The sequence below is a fragment of the Mustela erminea genome, chromosome 5, assembly GCF_009829155.1.
Source record: "Mustela erminea isolate mMusErm1 chromosome 5, mMusErm1.Pri, whole genome shotgun sequence".
Taxonomy (NCBI): Eukaryota; Metazoa; Chordata; class Mammalia; order Carnivora; family Mustelidae; genus Mustela; species Mustela erminea.
In genome coordinates, this window is record NC_045618.1 from 29,767,574 (window position 1) to 29,789,341 (window position 21,768).

Sequence of the window (21,768 nt, forward strand, 5' to 3'; positions counted from 1 at the left end):
GTATCTTCACCTGGTTTTTGGTTTCAGGATGATACTTGCCTCATAGAATGAATTTGGAAGTTTTCCTTCTCCTATTTTTTGAAATAATTTGAGTAGAATAGGTTTTAACTCTTCTTTGAATGTTCAAAACAATGTTTGGTAGAATTTCCCTGTGAAGCCGTCTTGTCCTGGACTTTTGTTTGTTGGGAGTTTTTGATTACTGATTCAATCACCTTGCTGGTAATCAGTCTGTTCAAATTTTCTATTTCTTCCTGTTTAGTTTTGGTAGGTTATACATTTCTAGGAATTTATCCATTTCTCCTAGGTTGTCTATTTTTTGGCATATAGTTTTTCACAATATTCTCTTATAATTACCACAGAAGTCTGTGGTGTTGGTTATTACAGTTCCTCTTTCATTGGTGATTTTTATTTGAGGCCTTTCTCTCTCTCTCTCTCTTTTTTTAATGAGTCCAGAAAGAGGCTTATCAATTTGGTGATCTTTTCTAAAGAACTAGCTCCTGGTTTCACTGATTTGTTTTATTATTATTATTATTATTATTTAGTTTCTGGTTTCATTGATCTGTGCTACTGTGTTTGTTTCTCTATCATTTATTTCTGCTTTTTTTAAAAAAAAGTAATTCCTGCCCTCAAAATGGGTCTCAAACTCTAATCTTTATCATTTCCTTCATTTGTTCTTTTTCTAGCCTCCTTAAGGTGTAAGGCTAGGTTGTTCATTTGAGATTTTTCTTGTTCCTTGAAGTAGGCCTGTATTTCATAAACTTCCCTTAGAATCACTTTTCCTGCATCCCAAAGATTTTTGCACCATTTTGTTTTCATTTTCATTTCTCTCCACGTAATTTTTTATTTCTTCTTTGATTTCTTAGTTGACACATTCCTTGTTTAGTAGCATGTTACTTAACCTCCATGTATTTGTGGCCTTTCCATATTTCTTCTTGTGGTTGATTTCTAACTTCATAGCATTGGGGTCAGAAAAGATGCATGGTATAACTTCAACCTTTTTGAGGCTTACTATGTGTTTTAATATAGGATCTATTCTGGAAGCTGTTCCATGTGCACTTGAAAAGAATGTGTTTTCTTCTGTTTTCAGATGGACTGTTCTGAATGTATCTGTTAAATCCCTCTGGTTCAGTGTGTCATTCAAAGCTACTGCTTCAGTCTTGATTTTCTTTAGATGATCTGTCATTAATGTAAGTGGGTATTACAATCCCCTACTATTACTGTAGTATTACTGATTTCTTTATGTTTGTTATTAGCTATTTTAAGTATTTGGGTGCTCTCATGTTGGATGCATAAATATTCACAACTGTTATATTTTCTTGTTAGATTGTCCCCGTTATTATTATGCAGTGTCCTTCTTTGTCTTTTTACAGACTTTGTCTTAAAGTCTATTTTGCACAATATAAACATTGCTACTCTGCTTTCTTTTTACATCCATTTGCATGATAAATGTTTCTCCATCCCCTCACTTTCAATCTGCAGGTATATTTAGGTCTGAGATGAGTCTCCTGTAGACAGCATATATATGGGTTTCATTTTTTTATCCACTTTCACCCTATGTCTCTTGATTGGAGCATTAGTCCAGTTACATTTGAAGTAATTATTAATTGATATGTATTTATTGCAGCTTTGTTACTTGTATTGTGGTTGTTTTGTGGTTTTTCTCTGATCCTTTCTTTTTCTTTCATGGTTTGCTGGTTTTGTTTAGTGATATACTTGGGTTTCTTACTCTTTAGGTTTTGAATATCAGTGTTTTTTTGATTTGTGATTACCATATATAACATCTGCATATAGCAATATATATTAAGATAATATTCACTTAAATTTGAACTCATTCTTTACTCCTTTCCCCTTCATGTTTCACATATTTGGTACCATCTTTACATCCTTTTACCTTGGGTTTCTCTTGACTGATTCTTACAGATATACTTTTTTTTTTCCTTACAGATATACTTTAATTTTTTTTGCGGGGGGGGGGCTTCTGTGCTTCCTATTTTCTTACTCTTACCTATGGTTTTTGTTGTAAAATACATTTTTATTTTTATTTATTTATTTATTTATTTATTTTTTAAAAGATTTTATTTATTTATTTGACAGAGAGAGATCACAAGCAGGCAGAGAGGCAGGCAGAGAGAGAGGAGGAAGCAGGCTCCCGGCTGAGCAGAGAGCCTGATGTAAGGCTCGATCCCAGGACCCTGAGATCATGACCTGAGCCGAAGGCAGCGGCCCAACCACTGAGCCACCCAGGCGCCCCTGTAAAATACATTTTTAAATGAAAAAATTCACTGGGAGGGCTGAATAGCAGATGAAAAGGAAGAGTCCGTTAACTTGAGAACTGTTAATAGAAATTATACAATTCAATCTGACCAAGAAAGAGAAATAAAATTTTTTAAAAATCAAAAGAGCCTCAGGGACTCTTGGAAAAATAACCTAAGGTCCATCCTTATGCTCCTGGTGTCCCAAAAGGAAAAGAAAAAGATTATGGGGCTAAAAAAATTGGATGTCTAAAAAATTCCCAAATTTGGCAAGACATAAACTCACAGATCATAAAAGCTCACTGAACTTGCTGAAATCTAAAGAAATCCACACCAGGACATCCTAACCCAACTGATGAAAACAAAAAACAAACATAGTTTGAAGCCCCCCAAAGAAAAACAATAGTTTTAGGGAACTGACTTGAAAGACTATGGATTTCTCATCAGAAACCATGAGGCCAGTATGAAATGGCACAATATTTTTAAAGTGCTGAAAGGAAAGAACTATCAACTAGGAATTCTATATTCATCAAAATGTTTCTCAGGGAGTAAGGTCAAATAAAGACACTGGATGAAGGAGACCAAGAGAAAATGTTACCAGCAGATATGCTACAAAAGAACTGTTTTTTTCTTTTTTCAGGCAAAGAGAAATGTTATCAGATGGAATTCAGAAGATTAAAAATAATGAAAAAGAGAAAGGGTAAATACCTGGATAAATATTCTTCTTCTGAATTCTTTAAAATATGTTTGATAGGTAAAAGCAAAAATTATAATATCACCTGGTACAGTTTTCAATGCATATAATATAATATATAAGATAACTATATCCTAAAGTGGGGAGGTGGGGGGGGTAAAGCCACCTATATATAGTGATACAGTGCCTACCTTTTATCTGAAGTGGTAAAATATTGACTGTAGTTATAAAAATTTTAATATGTACATTGTAATCCATAGAGCATACTAATTTTTTTTTTAAACAAAGACATATAGTAGGGGTACCTGGGTGGCTCAGTCAGTTGAGCATCTGCCTTCAGCTTAGGTATTGATCCTAGGATCCTCTTACTGAGCCCTGTGTTGGGCTCTCTGCTCAATGGGGAGCTTGCTTCTCCCTCTCCCTCTGCCTGCTGCCCTGCCTGCTTGTGCTCTCTCTGTCTCTCTCTCTGTGTCAAATAAAAAATAAAATCTTAAAAAATAAAAGAAGTATAGTAAAAAACACAATAGGTGAATTAAATGGAAAACCAAAAGATGTTTAAATAAGGCAGGAAAGAGAAAACAGAATGTAAAAGAGTGGAAACAGAAAATAAATGGTAGACCTAAATTCAAACATGTCAATTACATTAGATGCAAATATTATGCATACTATAGAATAGTATAAACACACCATTTAAAAGAGACTATGAGAACGGATTTTTTAAAAACCATGACCTGAGGGGCGAGGGTGGCTCAGTTAGTTAAGCAGCTAATTTGGCTAAGGTCATGATCCCAGAGTCCTGGGACTGAGTCCTGTATTGGACTCCCTGCTGAGTGGAGAGCCTGCTTCTACCTCTCTCTTTTCCTGCCACTCTGCCTACTTGTGCTCACTCTCTGTCAAATAAATAAATAAATAAATAAATAAATAAAGAAAATCTTAAAAAAAAAAAATCATGACCTAATTATTTGATATCTATTAGAAACTCATTTCAAATATAATGATACAGATGGGTTTAAAGTACAAAGAAGGAAAAATATAAACTGAAAGCTCTAATCAAACTAAAGCTGGAGTGGTTATACTATCAAAGTAAAGAAAATTGGCAGGGATGACGAGAAACCTTTGATGATAAAATGAAAAATGATAAAATGTCAATTCACCAAGAAGGTGTAACAACTCTTAAATGTGTATGAACCTAAGAAGAGTGACTCAAAACGTAAGAACAAAAACTGACAAAACTGAAAGGAGAAATAGATAAATCTACCATTATAGTTGGAAACCTCCAGCACTCCTCTCTCAGCAAACAGTGGACAAACAATTCAGTAAGGATACAGAAGAGCTAAACAATACCATCGAGCAACTGAAACTAATTGACATTTATAGAATGCTTTATCCAACAATAGCAGAATATACATTCTTTGCAAATATACATGAAACATTTACCAAGATACACCATAACCTAGATCATGAAAAAACCTTAAGATATTTAAAAGAACAAAAATCATAAAGAATGTTCTCTGATCATAAAAAGTAGAAAAAAACAGAAAGATAACAGGAAATTCTCTAAACACTTGGAAATTGTCTAAACGAATAATCCTTGATTCAAAGAGGAAGACTAAAGAGAAATTATAAAATATTTTGAACTGAACAAAATAAATTACAAAATTTCTAAATTTGTGGGATGCAGTTAAAGCAGTGCTTACTGGGAAAGCTACAGTATTAAATGGTTATATTACAAAAGGAAAGTTTCAAACTAATAATTTAATAATCTAAGATTCTATCATTAAATTAGAATATGAGAGACACACCTGGGTGGCTCAGTCAGTTAAACATCTGGGTTCTGATTTTGACTCAGGTCATTATATAAGGGTCCTGGGAACAAGTCCTGCATGGGGCGGGGGGCGGTCTGTGCTCAGCAGGGAGTCTGATTCTCTCTCTCTCCCTCTGTCCCTCCCCTGCTTGTTCTCTCTCTCTCACACACACACACACTCTCTCTCTCTCTCTCTCTAATCAATCAGTAAATAAATCTTTAAAATAATTAGGGACACCTGGGTGGCTCAGTTGGTTAAGCATCTGTCCTCATGTTATGATCCAGCATCATGGGATCCAGTCCTATATCAGGTTGCCTGCTCAACTTCTCCTTCTCCCTGTTTCTCCCTCTGCCTGCTGCTCTCCCTGCCTGTGCTCTCTCTCTGAGACAAATAAATAAATAAAATCTTAAAAAAAAACATAGAATACAACAAAAATCAACCCAAAGTATGCAGAAATTAGAAAAAAAAAAAAGCTAAGCGCAGAAACTACTGAAACGGAAAGAAGAAAAACAATAAAACCTAAGGCTGATTCTTCAAAAATATTAATAAAATTATAAATTTCTAGTGAGGCTGACAAGGAGAAATACAAATTACCACTATTAGGAATAAAAGCTATCACTACTGACCTTACAGATACTAAAAAAAGGGGGCGGGGAACAGTATGAGCAATAGATACTAAAATACTAAATACTAAAATACTTAAATTTGACAACTTAGATTAAATAGATCAATCTCTTGAAAATCACAAGCTACTGGGACGCCTGGGTGGCTCAGTTGGTTGGACGACTGCCTTCGGCTCAGGTCATGATCCCGGAGTCCCGGGATCGAGTCCCACATCGGGCTCCCAGCTCCATGGGGAGTCTGCTTCTCTCTCTGACCTTCTCCTCGTTCATACTCTCTCTCACTGTCTCTCTCTCTCAAATATATAAATAAAATCTTTAAAAAAAAAAAAAAAAGAAAATCACAAGCTACCAAAACTCACCTCAGATAAAAACAGATAACTACATAGCCCTATAACTATAAAAGACATTGAATTTATGTTAAAAGCCTTCCACAAACAAAACAAAATAAAAACAACTAAGGAGAAAATGGTTTTACTCTCTATTTCTGCCAAACATTTCAAGAGGAAATAATACCAATTCTAGACAATGTATTCTAGAAAGTGAAAAAGGAGATTTTTTGAGATCTGCTTTACTCTGATGCCCAAACCAGCAAAACAGCACACAACTTCCAAAATAAACCAATCAAAACTAGACCAATATTCCTCATGAACATAAACATAAAAATTCTTAGCAAAGGGGGTGCCTGGGTGGCTCAGTTAAGTTTCGGCTCTTGGTTTTGGGTCAGGTCATGATTTCATGGTTGTGAGATCAAGCCCCGGGGTGGGGGGGTGTCTGTGCTCAGCACAGAATCTAGTTCAGATTCTCTCCCCTTATCCCTACCTGTCTGCTTCTCTCCCCACTCATGCTCTCTCTATCATAAATAAATAAAATCTTTAAAAAAGAGAGAGAGACTCTTAGCAAAATATCAGCAAATTGAATCCAGTAATATATGAAAAGAAAAATGTACCATAAACAAGTGGGGTTCATCCTAGGAATGTAAGTATGGTTCAATATTTAAAAATTAATCAATGTAACTCATCATATTAATGGCCCAAAGAGGAAAATCTTCATGTTCATATCAATTGACAGATAAATTAACTGACAAAACCCAATACCCAATATCTTGAAAACCCTGGCCAAACTAGGAGTAGAACTTCTTTAACAAAATTAAAGGTCATCTACAAAATCCAACAGCTAACATCATACTTCATAGTAAAAAAAACTGCTTTTCCATCCAAATAGGGAAAAAGACAAGGATGCCCACTCTCATTATTCTTATTCCACAATATCCTGAAAGTCCTACACAGTGCAATAAGGCAAAAGAAAGAAAAAACATACAGATTATGAAGAAATAAAACTGTGCCAATTTGAAGATGACATGCAGTGTATACATAGCAAATCCCAAAGAATGTATGAAGAAACCTCCATAGAATTAATAAAGGAGTATGGTAAGATTGCAGGATACAAGGTCAACATGCAAAAATTAATTGCATTTCTATATATAAGCAATATACAAATGGTAATCAAAATTTAAAAATACCTTTTAGAACAGCACCCCCCCCCAAAGAAAAGAAAAATGAAATCCTTGTGTATAAGTCTAAGGAAACAGGTACAGCAACTCTATGCTAAGAACTATAAAATGCAAATGAAAGAAATCAAAGACCTAAATAAATGAAGAGACACTGTGTTCATTAACTATAAGACCCAACAGAGTAAAGATGCCAATTTTCTCCAAAATGATCTACAGATCTGATAGAATTCCAAGTAAAACCCTGTTTTTCCCATTGAACAATATACTATAAATATTTTTCCATATCAACATGAATTCTTCAATAACATTATTTTAAATGGAAGCATGTTTTCCTATCTAGTTTTATCCTAAAATTATTTACCCATTCCTTTATATTTTGATATTTGTTTCCAAATTTTATCTAATAAACATGCTTTAATGAAGACACCCTCCTAATGTAATCCTTGCAAATATCTTCATCTCTTTAAATAGTACAGGTACTTGTATTTTTAAAACTTTTGAAACATGTTGTCAAAATGACCTCAGGAAAGGGCTTTTATCTTTAAAGTCTGACTCAAAAACTCATCTCTTCTCAAAAACTCTCTCTGATTAGTACTTTCCCACTGTTCCATCTGTGTAACTATTTGGTCTCATTAAATTACTGTTACATGTATTGGACCATAGGCAATTACTGCTTCAATAAGAAAGTGGGCCTCTAGGCTATCTGCTTACAAAGAATGTAATATGTCTCACAGGAAATCTGAGAGAGGAGAAAATACACAGGGTAAAGATAAACTCATGGGCTACGAAATGGCTAATGAAGTTGGCATAGACGGATGGAGTACTGGAATTAAGTGGCTACCACACTATCGTCTATAAATAGAGCATATTCTAATCATTTTTAGATTTTCCTACTATTCTGACAGTGGCTGCAGGTAGTGTTTGCATTGTCTGTATTATCTTTGGAACTAGTGAAAAAAGTTCAAGTTGTGGAAAATTATGTCAAATTCTCTGTTTTCTCAAAATTCATATATGCCCTCTCTAGATTTCTATCATGCCTCACTCGTAAAGCATGAAATTAAAGGCTAACTGATGTCTTCTGACAGAAAAGTGTAACAGTCATTCAGAAACAATGCCTGTTGTGTTTTATTCCACTTGAGAAATAAATTAAGAATAAAGTCTCAAACTGTGCATTTTTAGAATCTGACATCACTCACAAATAATTAGCCAATACAAATTAGGTCCAACATTGTGCATGTTTCACTGAGAAAAAATTAATTAGCCCTGTTAATTATGAATGTCATAGGAAAGTTCAGCTGTGGACACTCTGACAGTGCTGTAACAAACAGCAATTTGAGGCATCACCTCTATGCCTCAAATATATGATCTTAAAAGACAGCAGCCCCTGGTATTGCAATATCCTATAAGAATATCCCTGCAAATATTCTGTAAGAGGAGCATATTTTACATAACCACACATTTTGGACTAAATCTGAGCCAAGAATGAGAACAAATGTTACTCATATCTGATTTATATTTGACAAATACAGACTTATCATAAACTCCTGGTTTGAATGCCTGCATGCTATTTCCATGGCAACTGCATAAACATTTTCCTCATAACACACAGCCATCTTCATTCTTTACATCCCATTATTTATTTTTTTCTACTCTCAGGGGAAAGCCTAATTTATTCCCTGGGGGGGGGAATCAATGATTTTCTTAATCAGTGGCATTTGAAGAGTAGGTGGCACAGTTCTTTTTATGGAAAAGCAATTTCCACCAACGCTCTTGCTAAGTGATAGAAGACTGGGGGAGAATAAAAGGAGTACTTGTTTTAGGGAAAGTGTGACTACAAGTTGCAATGAATAATCCTTCAAAAGAGAGGAGAATATATATTAGAAATCCACAGAAGGTTGGCCAAAGTGATCACATGCAATTCTAACTTCTCCATGTGTGTGGAGTATCATGGAGACTCTTTTATGGGAGAGTGATCTTTCATTCCTACAGTTTTGACAGTCTTTGAAAAACTCCTTTGCTACTTCCCTTGTGTGATAGAGACTGCAAAGAATGGCCAGCAACTGGAGGCAAGAGAAAGATTACCCACTTTAAAGCAGATCAAATGACAGCTAAAAGGAAAGATAAAAGGAAACCACATCAGGTTCCTTCACTTTGTCTATTCTTTGAGCCTAAGGTAATTACCACAGATTCAAATGGCAGCAGATGGAAGACATCCCATATTGAATTTTAGCTGACTATCAAATTAACAATTTCTCGAAGTCCTCAAAGGGACACTGAATCAATTAACATTCTTCAGTGGACTCAGAGCTCACTCTCCTTCTCTTGGCACCAACCAGTGTGACAACACTCATCAATGTTCTGTTACTGTTTATATAGGATTCCCTCAAGGGACCTATATAATGCCCCTTCAGTCTAACATAGCGGTCTGTCAATAGTACATTAGTAGATTAAATGAATCTTTATTTATTCGTAATATATATACATATTTCCTATAATGCATAATGCTTCTCAAATGGTGAAACAAGTTTCTAATAATTCCTTCTACCATTTTGATATTTCTATGCTTGTGGCAGTCTTATTACTTTCTCCACTTCTACAAGGTGAATCCTCTCTTTCATTTACCTCTGAGGCCCTCGTTAAGCCAACAGCCAATGCCCTTTTGTTTCTTTTTGGTTTTGTTTTTAAATGCTCAGTACTAGGGGTGCCTGAGCGGTTCCATCAGTTAAGCATCTGCCTTAGGCTCAGGTCATGATTCAGGGGTCCTGGGAGTGAGTCCCGTGTTGGGCTCAATGCTCAGCAAGGAGTCTGCTTCTCCCTCTCCCAAGCCGCTCCCCCTGCTTGCATGCACCCTCTCTCTCAAATAAATAAAATCTTTAAAAAATAAATGCTTAATATTATCTATTGAAAAGATTAATCTTTCTTCATTGGATTGTTTCCACACCTTTGTCGAAAAATCCACCATATACGTATAGATCTATTTGTGAACTGCTTATTCTTTTCCATGGATCTATGTGTCTATTTCTTCAATAATCATACAATATACTGGTTGATTATTTTAGTTCTATATGAAATCTTGATATCAATTCTCCTCCTATTCAAAATTGTTAGGACCTTTCTTATTCCTTTGCCTGTCCAAATAAACTTTAGAATTAGCTTGTCTACTGCTACAAAACAGTTCCTCCTGGGATTTTGATAAGGTTTTCATTCAATTTATAGAATAATTTGGGGGAACCAGCATGTCAACAATAGTGACTTTTCCAATAGTTGAGCACAGTATCCTTCTCCATTTAATAAAATCTTCTTTGATTACTTTCATCAGGGCTTTGTAGGTTTTTAGCAGACAGATGCTGAATATTTTTTCATTTAATTTATACCTATTTCATATTTTATAGTATCGTTATAAATGGCATTTTTGAACATTTCAACTTCTAATTGTTAATTACTAGTATGTAGAAATATGATTTGTTTTTATATAATGATTCTTGTATCCTGTGACTTTGCTAAATTTACTTATTAATAGTAATAAAAGATTTTGGGGGATAGATTCTTTGGGATTTTCTACATAGAACATTATTTGCAAAAATTTTACTTGCAAATGTTTCCTTTTTTTAAAATTTAATTTTATTTTTTTTCAGTGTTCCAAAATTCATTGTTTTTTGCACCACACCCAGTGCTCCATGCAATACATATCCTCCATAATACCCACCACCAGGCTCACCCCACCTCCATTCCCCCCTTCCAAAACCTTCAGATTGTTTCTCAGAGTCTATATTTCCTATTCAATTGGTATTCCTTTTATTTTCTTTTTCTTCCCTTTTTAGAACTGGTTATGACCTCTAGCACAATGTTGACATCCTTGCCTTATTCCTATATTAAGAGGAAAGCATTCCATTTTTAATCATTAAGTATGATATTAGCTACAAGATATTTATATTTGCCCTTTACCAGGTTGAGGAAATTGCTTCTATTCCTAGTTCGTTGAGAGTTCTTTATCATGAATTCATGCAGTATCTAACTATTGAGATCATCATATTTTTTTCCCTTTTGTTGCTATGTGAATTGTACATATTCATTTTTGAAGATTAAAACAACCTTCTATTCCTGAGATAAAGCCTACCTAAAGATCATAATGTATTATTTCTACATTTTGCTATTTTTTTATTTGAAAATATTTTAAGATTTTTGAGTCTGTGTCTAAAGTTCTTAATTTTGTATTTATCTTTAGCCCATTCTGATGTCATGATAATACTGATCTTATAAATTAGTTGGAAAGTGTTCTTTATTCTTTCATTTCCTGACTGAGTTTGTGCAGAATTGATACTATTTCTTCCTTAAATGCTTGGTAGGATTTGCCAATAAAGGCATCTGGGCCTAGAATTCTCTTTAGTGGAGTGTTTTAAGATTTTATTTGTTTATTTGATAGACAGAGATCACAAGTAGGCAGAGAGGCAGGCAGAGACAGGCAGGGGTGGGGGGTGGGGGCGGGGAGCAATGCTGGGCCTGATCCCAGGGTCCTGGGATCATGACCTGAGCAGAAGGCAGAGGCTTTATTAACCCACTGAGCCTCCCAGGCGCCCCTAGTGGAGAGTTTTAAATTCCAAATTCAATTCTTTAATTATATAGGGCTATTCAGGATTATGTGTCTTGAGAACCTTGGTATTTTGGGTCTTCCAAATTTTTCCATTCAAGTTTTTGAATATATCGGCCCAAAGTTTTGTTCATATTTTATCTCTTGATGGATATTTAGTTTGTTTTCACTTTTTGACTATTGTGAATAGTGTGACTATGGACATTTTGTATGCACACATTTGAGAGAGACCCTGTTTTCAGTTCTTTTGAGTATACATCGAGGAGTGAGATTCCTAGGTCATATGATAATTCCATGTTTAACTTTCTGAGGAATCATCTAACTTTCACAGCAGGTGAGACATTTCACAATCCTACCAGTAATGTATGAGGTTCCAATTTCTCCACATCCTCACCAACACTGCCATTCACCCCCCCGCTTTTTTTTAAGTTATAGACATCCTTGTGGATGTGGCATCCTATCTCATTGTGGCTGGCACACTTTTTAAAAAAAAATTTGGACACCTGCCTGGTGATTTGGGGAGGCTGTACATTGGAGTACAAAGGTCCTCGTGATTTTCCATTCTTGGTGGATGGGCAATAGATAGAAATACTAGTTAAGAAATCTATCTGGAAATGAAGTTACTAACTACATTTCTCCACTTTGCATCTAAACAAAGCATTTGCGTCTTGTTTCCTTTTAAACATTCCTCATGTGAAACTTACCTGCCAGTTATACAATGGCCTTTTATTTATCAGTAGAGAGTTCTACAGCACCAGAATGTTTTATGCTTTCCTTCCTTTCTATACACCAAACCAGAGGAAGGAAACAAACTCTGGGCCCAATTCCAAGAAGAATGAGTTTCTTAGGGATCAATAGTTTCCTTTCATTTTTACAATTTGGCAATTTTAGAAAAGCTTTCCTGTGACCATGTGCTAGAATTTTAATCTTCAAAACATACAAGTGAGAATGATAATGCTATTTTTTTCTTCCACTTTTCTGTTGCTACTACATGGGGCCAATTACTGCAGAATTAAAGTACCAGTAGGATTGGGAATAACTGGCTTGCCTGTTACAAGCATTTTTTGTTGATTTCCAGTTTTTCATTGTTATACGAGCATGACGGGTGAATTTTCCTTTTAGGAACAGAAACAAGGGAGTTCTCTGCATTTTTTTTATGCTCTGCAATAGCCTCAGATATTTAGTGGTATTCCAGCTGATTGTCATTAACTTAAAACATTTATTGCTAATTATAGTTGGCACAATGACTCCAAGGGTTAAAATATGTTAACACCTTTGGTGATGTCCTTCACAATTGCTGCAGATTCCTCTCTCTCTCCCTCAATCGTCCCTCAGCCAGGGCTAGACCTTTGGTGAAAGGACTTCTAAGCTCTTCTCAAAGTCCAGATAAACATCCTCTCCCTGGGTCATTTTGTTACAGTATTTTCACACACAGCACCAGGGGCATAATGGTAATACATGTGTAGCAGAGAATTGCTACCACATGACACAGTCATTTCTTGCTCATTTGACTATACTAGAGAATATTTCTAATCTCAGCAGTAAAGTTTAAAAGAAATCTAACAGAGCAGATGTCAACCCTAAAAAGTATTTGTTTTCCCAAGAGTCTTTAAAAATATATTTGAAAACCTACAGAATGATGGAATTACAGTCTTCCAAAACACAATGCAGATTTACTACGATGACAGCAGCACTCTGGGTAGCAAGAGAACAAAGCCACAACACAACAGCAAATCTCCACAACTGACGAGAGTATATTATCTATTCTACTGTGTTCTATTTTACTTTGAACTCATATGAAAAAATTACACATCAACGAAAGACACAAAAGTGCATCAATGAAAGATGTAAATGTACAAATGCAAAATGTTACCATTTATACTGCATATTGTTTCTGAGTACACGCACTGTAAGCGCGTATTTCACCAACCTCATACAGCATTTTCTCTGGAAAAGGAAGGATAGGGATGAGATTGGAGAGTGTTATAAAGAGGATTTCAAGTGTTCCTAAATTGTTTAATTTCTTTCAGCAAGAATGACAAAATGTTAGCATTCATTTCATTCTTAGTGATGAGAGAAAGGTGATTGTTAAATTATTCTGAATTTTTCTTAATTCTTGGAAATTTTCATAATAAAAAATTGTTAAGAGAAATAAAAATAGCACCTGGTTATGTTTTAGCTTGGAAGTAAAGCAGATTTATAAACAAAGAAAACATGAGGAAGAACCTTCTTTCTTGGGAGTAGTGTCCGACCAAAATACATTTTATATATTTTAGTGTATGGCTTGAAAGAATACTTGAAGTGATACTGCAATTTCTGAGTAATATTGGGCTAGTAAATTTGTTTCCAAGGGCTTTCATCCCCTTTTAGGTTAAGAAAAGTTATCAGAAGAAAATATCTCAGATAACCTCTTCAACTTTAAAAGTTAATTACTTTTTCCCCTTAGAAAAGGTAAGTATATCTGTGCACATGTTATTTCCTTTGCCTAGAATTCTTTTTCTCTAGCTTGCTCCCTGGCAGTAAACTCCTATTTATCCAGTAACACTCACAAAGGATACCTTTGTGCTTTAGGACATCTTCCCTCACTCTTCCCAGGTAGGGAAAATGACTGTCACAATTCTCTGCTCATATTTTCATTAAACACTTGACATAGTGGTACATCTATTTACACATTTGCCTGCCCTGCTAGACAGTGAGCCACTGAGGACAGACCCTGTACCTTATGTGCCTTCCACAGTGACATGCTTAATAGCCAAGAGAGATGTAATATAGACAAACCACTTGATATTATGTTAGCATGAAATAAGTTTAAAATTTTTTACCTATTGCAAATATTTTTTTTTTCCCAAGTAAATATGTGATGAATGAATGAATGAGTCAGTAATACAAAATGGCATGAAGTTTACTCCATTGTCAGGTATGCTGATAATCCAACAAGAAGGCAGGAGTAATCCAGAAGCTCTCTCAACATTTTCTCCAGAAGAATCCACAGGATCATTTTGAATTTTATAGCCTCAGTTTAGAAAGCAAGGTTGAAATAACTTTTCTTGTTTTATCTTCGCTTTTCCTCCAATTACACAGTCCCCCCACCACAAGAGGAACATAAAACACTCCTAATTTAAGAAAAATCTCAGAAAATTGAGATTCTGAAAAGCTGCTATAACATATTTGATCATATTTTGGGGGTATCATGCAATTGGCTCAAACAGTTCACTCAACCCCTATTCTCAAATGGGGACTGACTACAATTCCTTTGGTGGAGGAGGGACAGTGATATGAGGAAGGGAGAAAGAACTTGGTGGAAAATGGCAAATAATATATGAAAAATCTTGCTGAGATTTGAGGAATTGAGTTAAACCTACACATTCATTTGGGGGGAAAACTGGTATCTTTAATATGCTGAATTTTGGTGATAGGCTTAATCATCTTAAACCCTGATAACGGGTTAATGTGCTAGTTTTCTACTCTTAAAATATGAAGTATCTATTTGAAGGGGCCATATGTAAATTTAACAAAAAAAATTATGCCATTGGATTCATTACTACTTCAGTCTTTAGGGATAGTATCAGTTTCTGAGACTGAAAAACAATGAAAAATTTCCAGGGATAAAGGGAAAGGCAAGTAAGACTTTAAGGGATGACAGCTGAGCAAAGGTCATTTTGCATTTCCCCTACCCCTGTCTCCTACCTTTCTCTGTCTTTTAAGTTTCTAACTCAAATGAAATGTGGATCTACTGAGATCACCTTCAAGTAACTTAGCCTTTACTTGGGAGTGGATCATCTTTTATACAGTAAGTAACATTTTAAAAACAATCGAAATAATGATAAATTACTGACAAAGTGAAATTGATGCTGCAAAAGGAAAATGATACATACCACGAGGGAGTATAACTTCACAAAGCTGAGATAAGCATGCCGCTAATAATAATTTGCTAGCTTTCACTACATAAGCAAGCAACTGCAACACACCGTAATGAGTATTTGTAAACTAGAACATACTTCCGGTTAAGAGCTCAGGCTGTGGAGTCAGACAGAACTTGCTCTACAAATAACAAACCTGATGCAGGGCAATTAACTTTTCTGAGAATGTGCTTCCTCATATGTAAAATGGAGATATTCAATAAGACCCATGTCAAATACAGTTGTGAAACTCAAGATAATGCATATTAAACACTGATCCCAGTGCTTAGCATATGGTAATCACTCAATACACATTAATCTCTATTATTTTTAATTCCTTTTTTTCTGTGCAAATTTTACACAGACTTCCCTTAATAAGGAGTTTTGCAAAATAAAGGTGCTGTAGAGGATGTTCTAAAGGCCTACCAAGCTTTATAAGATTCTAGATGGATATATTGTTTAGAGTGGTCTTGTACTCTGCAAGAACATATCCCCAAGGATCACAACTTTAAGCTAATGAAATGAATTTAGATAAAACTGGGTGTTTGACTTCACTTTAACATCATACAGCTAGAATGTTTAAATATTAGCCTCTTTAAAGTGTCCATGGTAGTTTGCACAATTAGAAATTTGAACTCCCAATTGTACAAGTTAGAAATCCTGTTAATTGTACAACTAGAAATCTAATTCCATTCCTTTTTCAAACATCACAGACTTGGGATTTTAGAGGGACTTAGCTTGAATGAGGCCAGAAAAATTAAATATGTAAATACAGATGGTCTTCTTTAATTTTATGTACCTCATGGATGTGAGTTACATGACTTTTGAACTGGGCTAGAATCTGGAGAATCAGTGCAGTTCTTCTATTTTGTAGAGAGGTCGAGTTCTATCCTAGTCTGTTCCTTGATAACATTATAACACCGAAAAAAAATTGGCAGTGAGAAAAGTAGAAATTAATACTTGGAAATATCCACTATCTAAAGATTTCAATGATCCTATCCATAGTTACCAAAAATACTGAGAGACAGATTTAATGGAATTAAGAGTTTGATAAAGAGTGGTAAAAGTACCACAGTAAAAATTCTGACAATATTGTTTGTTTTTGATGTTTAATGTATTAATCTCATTAATGAAACTATGGTTATATAAGATTATAGAAGCACACATAATTAAATGGGTAAAGAAAACTGAGATCATCACCGAGGAAGACAGAATATGTGATGACTTTCTACATACTACCTTACCTGTGTAAATGAATATTCGGCACTTTAATTTCTTTAGTGTTTCAAAAGTTGCTTTCTTCAACATCATTTTTTAATGGTTGAGAAGTAAAAAGAATTTACTGGACATTTAGAAAGGGCTAAATGCTACTACATGGGTGGTAGTGACAAGAGCATGGAGAAGTGCTAACTATACCCTACATAGAGGTTTAAAGCAACAATTGGAGAAGTTTTTAAAAATATCAATGTTCAGGTTTTGTTTTTTTTTTTAATCAAGGTTAATGTTAGCACAGGAAAGAATAATAATAGGTATACTTTATCCTGGGTTACACTTGTCAGTTTGAATAAAGTCCTTGAAATAGGTGGTATATTCCTTAGAATTATTAGGACTAGCAATTGATAGTTATTTGACTGATTTTCACATATTCAGTTCACCACAGGAATCTAGTTTTTAGTCAATTGCACCCATTCACTACGAAGATACAGTGACTCAAACAAATGCTTACCGTCAAAATCAAATTAGTACACTAAAAATGAATTGTTCACTAAGATGCCTTAAAAATTTTGCAAACATTTTAATCTTTACCAAACATGCACTCTAACAATTATGGCCTAAGATCAAGGAGATTTAAGAAGACTGACAAGCAGTCTTAAGTCTTTCTACAATTGCTTTCTGTTCTACCTGAAATGCAACAGTCCTTGTAATTTCACAAGAAATAATTTTATAATCTTTTCCAGTTTTTCTCTTCTTTTCTACTCTGGATTCTTGTTTCTAATAACTCTAAATTCCTGAGGAGGGGCAAAGGAGAAAATAATGATTAAATAAAAAGATGTCAGGTAGAAAGGCACAAAGATCAAGAGTAAGGAAACTAAAAACAAAAAAGAAGTTCAGAAAACAAGACTAAAAAACCTTTGCATATGCTACCATTTCATGCTGTCCAAGTTATTTCTATGAAAGGAAAAGTATTTGGTGAAGAATGGACCTATAAATAGACTAGTACTATGCTATATTTCTACTCAAATAAACTTATCTGTTTCTATGTTAAAGAGTTCATAACCTGGGGAAAAAACAACAATTCTTTTGAGCACTATCAGGGTCAACATGAAGGGCCAAAACAAAGGCCTGACTATGCCAAATAAATTATAAAGTTTTCAGCTTTATCTATACTTTGGTATTTGTAGGGTAAATATTTAAAATTAAAAAGAAATCCTTTCAAGTCATATAAAGTTCTCGGTGGAAGTGTAACATGATATGAAAATTCTGGTTACCGTTTAAATTTGAAGTACTTCATCCATTATGGTGACAAAGGTGGTTTTAGCAGCTATCATTACATTCGTTTAAAATTTCAAAGTGCTTTGAGTCCTTCCAGGATGAATTTACTTTCTTCCTTGCCTTGGATTCCTTAACTTATTTTCTGAAGACTGTAATGTTTACTGCAAGAGAAAAAAAATAAAGAGCTGAATTGGAGTAAACTAGTTATTGATACACTGGACATTTTTCTTTCCCTTAGAATGTTCTTAATTTCACCCTCACTCAACAGTTATAATTAGTCTTATTCATTTAAGAAGTAACTTCCTTACTTAAGTGGACACATGGATAGAATCCTACACACTCAATTAAGAACCAAGTAATGTATAAGAATCAAACTAGCAGTGACACACTTGAAACTTTCTAAGACTTCACTTGATTGTCTTTGAACTCTTCTGTTTTCAGCTATTTGTAAGAGTCAAAGGTAAGAGCATTAATTGAATGAGAAATATTAAACCTTACTTCATCTTTATAAAAATCCAATTCTAAAAAAGTAACAATGTCCAACTCTGATACACCCTTTGTAAAATATAGAAGTAGGTATCTCCAAATGCAAAAGCTTCTCCAGCTACTTTGCAATTTTACTTTAGGCTCAAATATGAAACATATTTATAATTTGGTGTACAAGGTATCCCCTAAAATTAAATGAACAAATTCCTATCTGTTTCTGACTCTGGGACACCAATTATCTGTACATTCAAACAAGCACAAACCCTCTTTTATTTTCTCTGTAACACAAGATACAAGAAAAATAACTACAAGAGTTATGTAGAAAGATAAAGAGAAATGTAATTATTTTTTAAATTTTGATTCCTGATTGTGCTTATTACAGAGTTGAACCTTTCAATAAATAAATATTAAGACATCAGAAATGCATTTTAAAATGGAAGTTTCTGTTTGTGTACCATCAAACAATGTCTAACTCCAACACGATTGGGTTACTCATGATGAAAATAACACCCAATATTTTTACAATGATTATACCTCTACTTTATGTGGCACATAATAATATTAACAAAAACATTAAGTGGCATATATGAGGATTATCATCAAGGAAGGGTAGATAGATAGATGATAGATAGGTAAACAATGATGTCCAGAATAACATACACAGTGGTAAAATTACTCAGTTCTTTCCATTATTAGAGGAGTCTTTCAAAAAGAAAAATGCAATTTATGCAAATTTTACTTTGAAATCTGAATGTGAAAAAAAATTGAACACATGGGTATATACATATTGGTAACCTAGCAAAGTAGTAGAAAAGTATTTTCCCAAGGGTAGGTGTTTGGTCAGTGGCAAAACTGAAATGAGAACCTAGAATCTCTTCCCAATGTAGTGTTCCATTATCCTCCTATAATCCATCCTGCTTTCCTGTCCTCTCAGCTCCCAAATTATTTTTTCTGGATAATTTATTTTCAGACTTGTAGGTATTCCATCATAATATAGCCATTGAAATCTTACCCAAAGAAACATAAACAGTGTTTAATTAAACCTTAACATTTCATATGTGCAATCTGTAGACAGGGTAGAGTTGGGTCTTGTATTTTTATCCAGTCTGAATATCTGACTCTTAATTGGAGAGTTTAGTTTATCAATATGTAATACGATTACTGAAATGAGTGGGCTCAAAACTACCATTTTGTTGTTTGTTTTCTATTTCTATTATTTCCTACTTTTTGTTTTGTTTTGTTTCTATTCTACATTTTTCTGCCTTAACTTCAGTTAATCAAAAACTTGCGATATTTTACTTTAATTGCTGGATATTTCTATTAGGGTATGATACTCTAAGAATATGCATCCTCAAATAACCACTGTTTACTTAAAATTAATATTGAATATCATGCAAAGCATAAGAATCTTGCAATGATATCATTCCATTTACTACAAAACCCTTTTTGTTAATGTTATCATATATCATACCTCTATTTCTATTATAAAACCCAGAGTAAAATGGTTTTAACGTTTGCTTTAAGACCTCAGCTTTCAAAAAGAAAAAAAAAGTCATCTTTCTTCTAAAGAAAATAACAGAAGGAAAAAAAAGTAAGCATTTTATATTTATCGTTTTTGGTGGTTTTCATTTCTCCTATACAACAGTTACCATTTGGTATCACTGCCCTTCAACTTAAAAACCTTCTTTTATTACTTCTTACATTGTAGGTCTGCTGACAATGAATTATCTACTTTTTTAAAAATCTGAAATCATCTTTATTTTACCTTCATTTTTGAATGACATTTATAATCAGTATAACATTCTGAGTTGAAAGGTACTTTTTTTCCCTCATAGCTCTTTCAAGATATATTATTCTTATTCAAGATACTTTTTGGCTTCCATTATTCCAATAAGTTGGTAGTCATTAATATTATTGTTACCCTGGCTACACTGTGTATAAGGTTTCTATTGTTTTCTGGCTGTTTTCAAGACTTTTCTCTTGATCTTTGGTTTCTAGAAGTGTAACCACTATGTGCCTAGATTTAGTTTTCGTTTATTTTTCTTGGATTTCATTGAGCTTCCTGGCTCTTCAAATTAGTGTTTTGCTAAATTTGGTAAGTTTTCAGTCTATAATTATTTAAAAAAATTTCTGGTCCATTTTCTCTCTTTTCCTTCTAGGTTTAATATACATGAGGTTGACTGATTGTAATCCCACTGGTCACTGAGCTTCTGTGTTTTTTTCTTTTCTTTTCTTTTTTAAGATTTTATTTATTCATTTGACAGGGAGAGATCACAAGTAAGCAGAGAGGCAGGCGGAGAGAGAAAGGGAAGCAGGCTCCCCACTGAGCAGAGAGCCCGATGCGGGACTCGATCCCAGGACCCCGAGATCATGACCTGAGCCGAAGGCAACAGCCCAACCCACTGAGCCACCCAGGTGCCCCTTTTTCTTTTCTTTTAATCTTTTTCTCTGTTTTTCAGAGAAAGATAATTTCTACAGATCTGTCAAGGTCCCCTTTTTGCCATCTCTCATCTGCTATTTTAAATAGTTTCTAAACAAATGTTGTTGAGGATGTGGAGAAAGGGGAACCCTCTTAAACTGTTGGTGGGAATGCAAGCTAGTATAGACACTCTGGAAAACAGTATGGAGTTTCCGTAAGACGTTAAAAATAGAGCCACCCTACAGTCCAGCAATTGCACTACTAGGTATTTAACCCAAAGATAAAGATGTAGTGAAAAGAAGGGGACATCTGTACCCCAATGTTCATAGCAGCAATGTCCACAATAGCCAAACTGTGGGAGGAGCCAAGATGTCCTTTAACAGATGAATGGATAAAGAAGATGTGGTTCATATTACAATAGAGTATTACTCAGCCATGAGAAAGGATGAATACCTACCATTTGCATGGACATGGATGGAACTGGAGGGGATTATGCTAAGTAAAATAAGTCAAGCAGAGAAAGACAATTATCATATGGTTTCACTCATATGTGGAACATAAGGAATAGTGCAGAGGCCCACAGGGAAGGGAGGGAAAGCTGAAGGAGAAGAAATCAGAGAGGGAGACAAACCATTAGAGACTCTGGATTCCACGAAACAAACTGAGGGTTACAGAAGGGAGGGAGGCCAAATGATGGGGTAACCGGGTGATGGGTATTAAGAAGGGCATGAATTGTGATGAGCGCTGGTGTTATATAAAACTGATGAATCGTTGAACACTACATCAAATACTAATGATGTACTATATGTTGGCTAACTGATCATAATAAAAAAAATAGTTTCTACCTCTCTCTCTACAGAGATAGTCACCATTATATAAATTATATATATATATAATATATATATTATATATTATATATTAGCTGGTTTAAAGTTACTGTCCCTTAACTAACATCCATATTGACTTTTCTTCTCAACTATGGGTAATATTTTCCTAATT

At 34.4% G+C, this 21,768-nt stretch overlaps 1 protein-coding gene across 4 annotated transcripts in view; it reads right to left on the reverse strand.

The window, feature by feature from the left end:
- The window catches only part of PEAK1 (pseudopodium enriched atypical kinase 1), a 306,975-nt gene that overhangs the window by 142,945 nt on the left and 142,262 nt on the right, over nucleotides 1-21,768 (reverse strand). For 3 of the 4 annotated variants that reach the window (XM_032342360.1, XM_032342362.1, XM_032342361.1), the window contains one exon: nucleotides 17,861-18,025. The exons of the other annotated variant lie outside the window; for it this stretch is intronic. The gene's annotated coding sequence lies outside the window, so the exon portion shown is untranslated. The remainder of the gene's footprint in view (nucleotides 1-17,860; nucleotides 18,026-21,768) is intronic. 4 annotated transcript variants of the gene reach the window in all.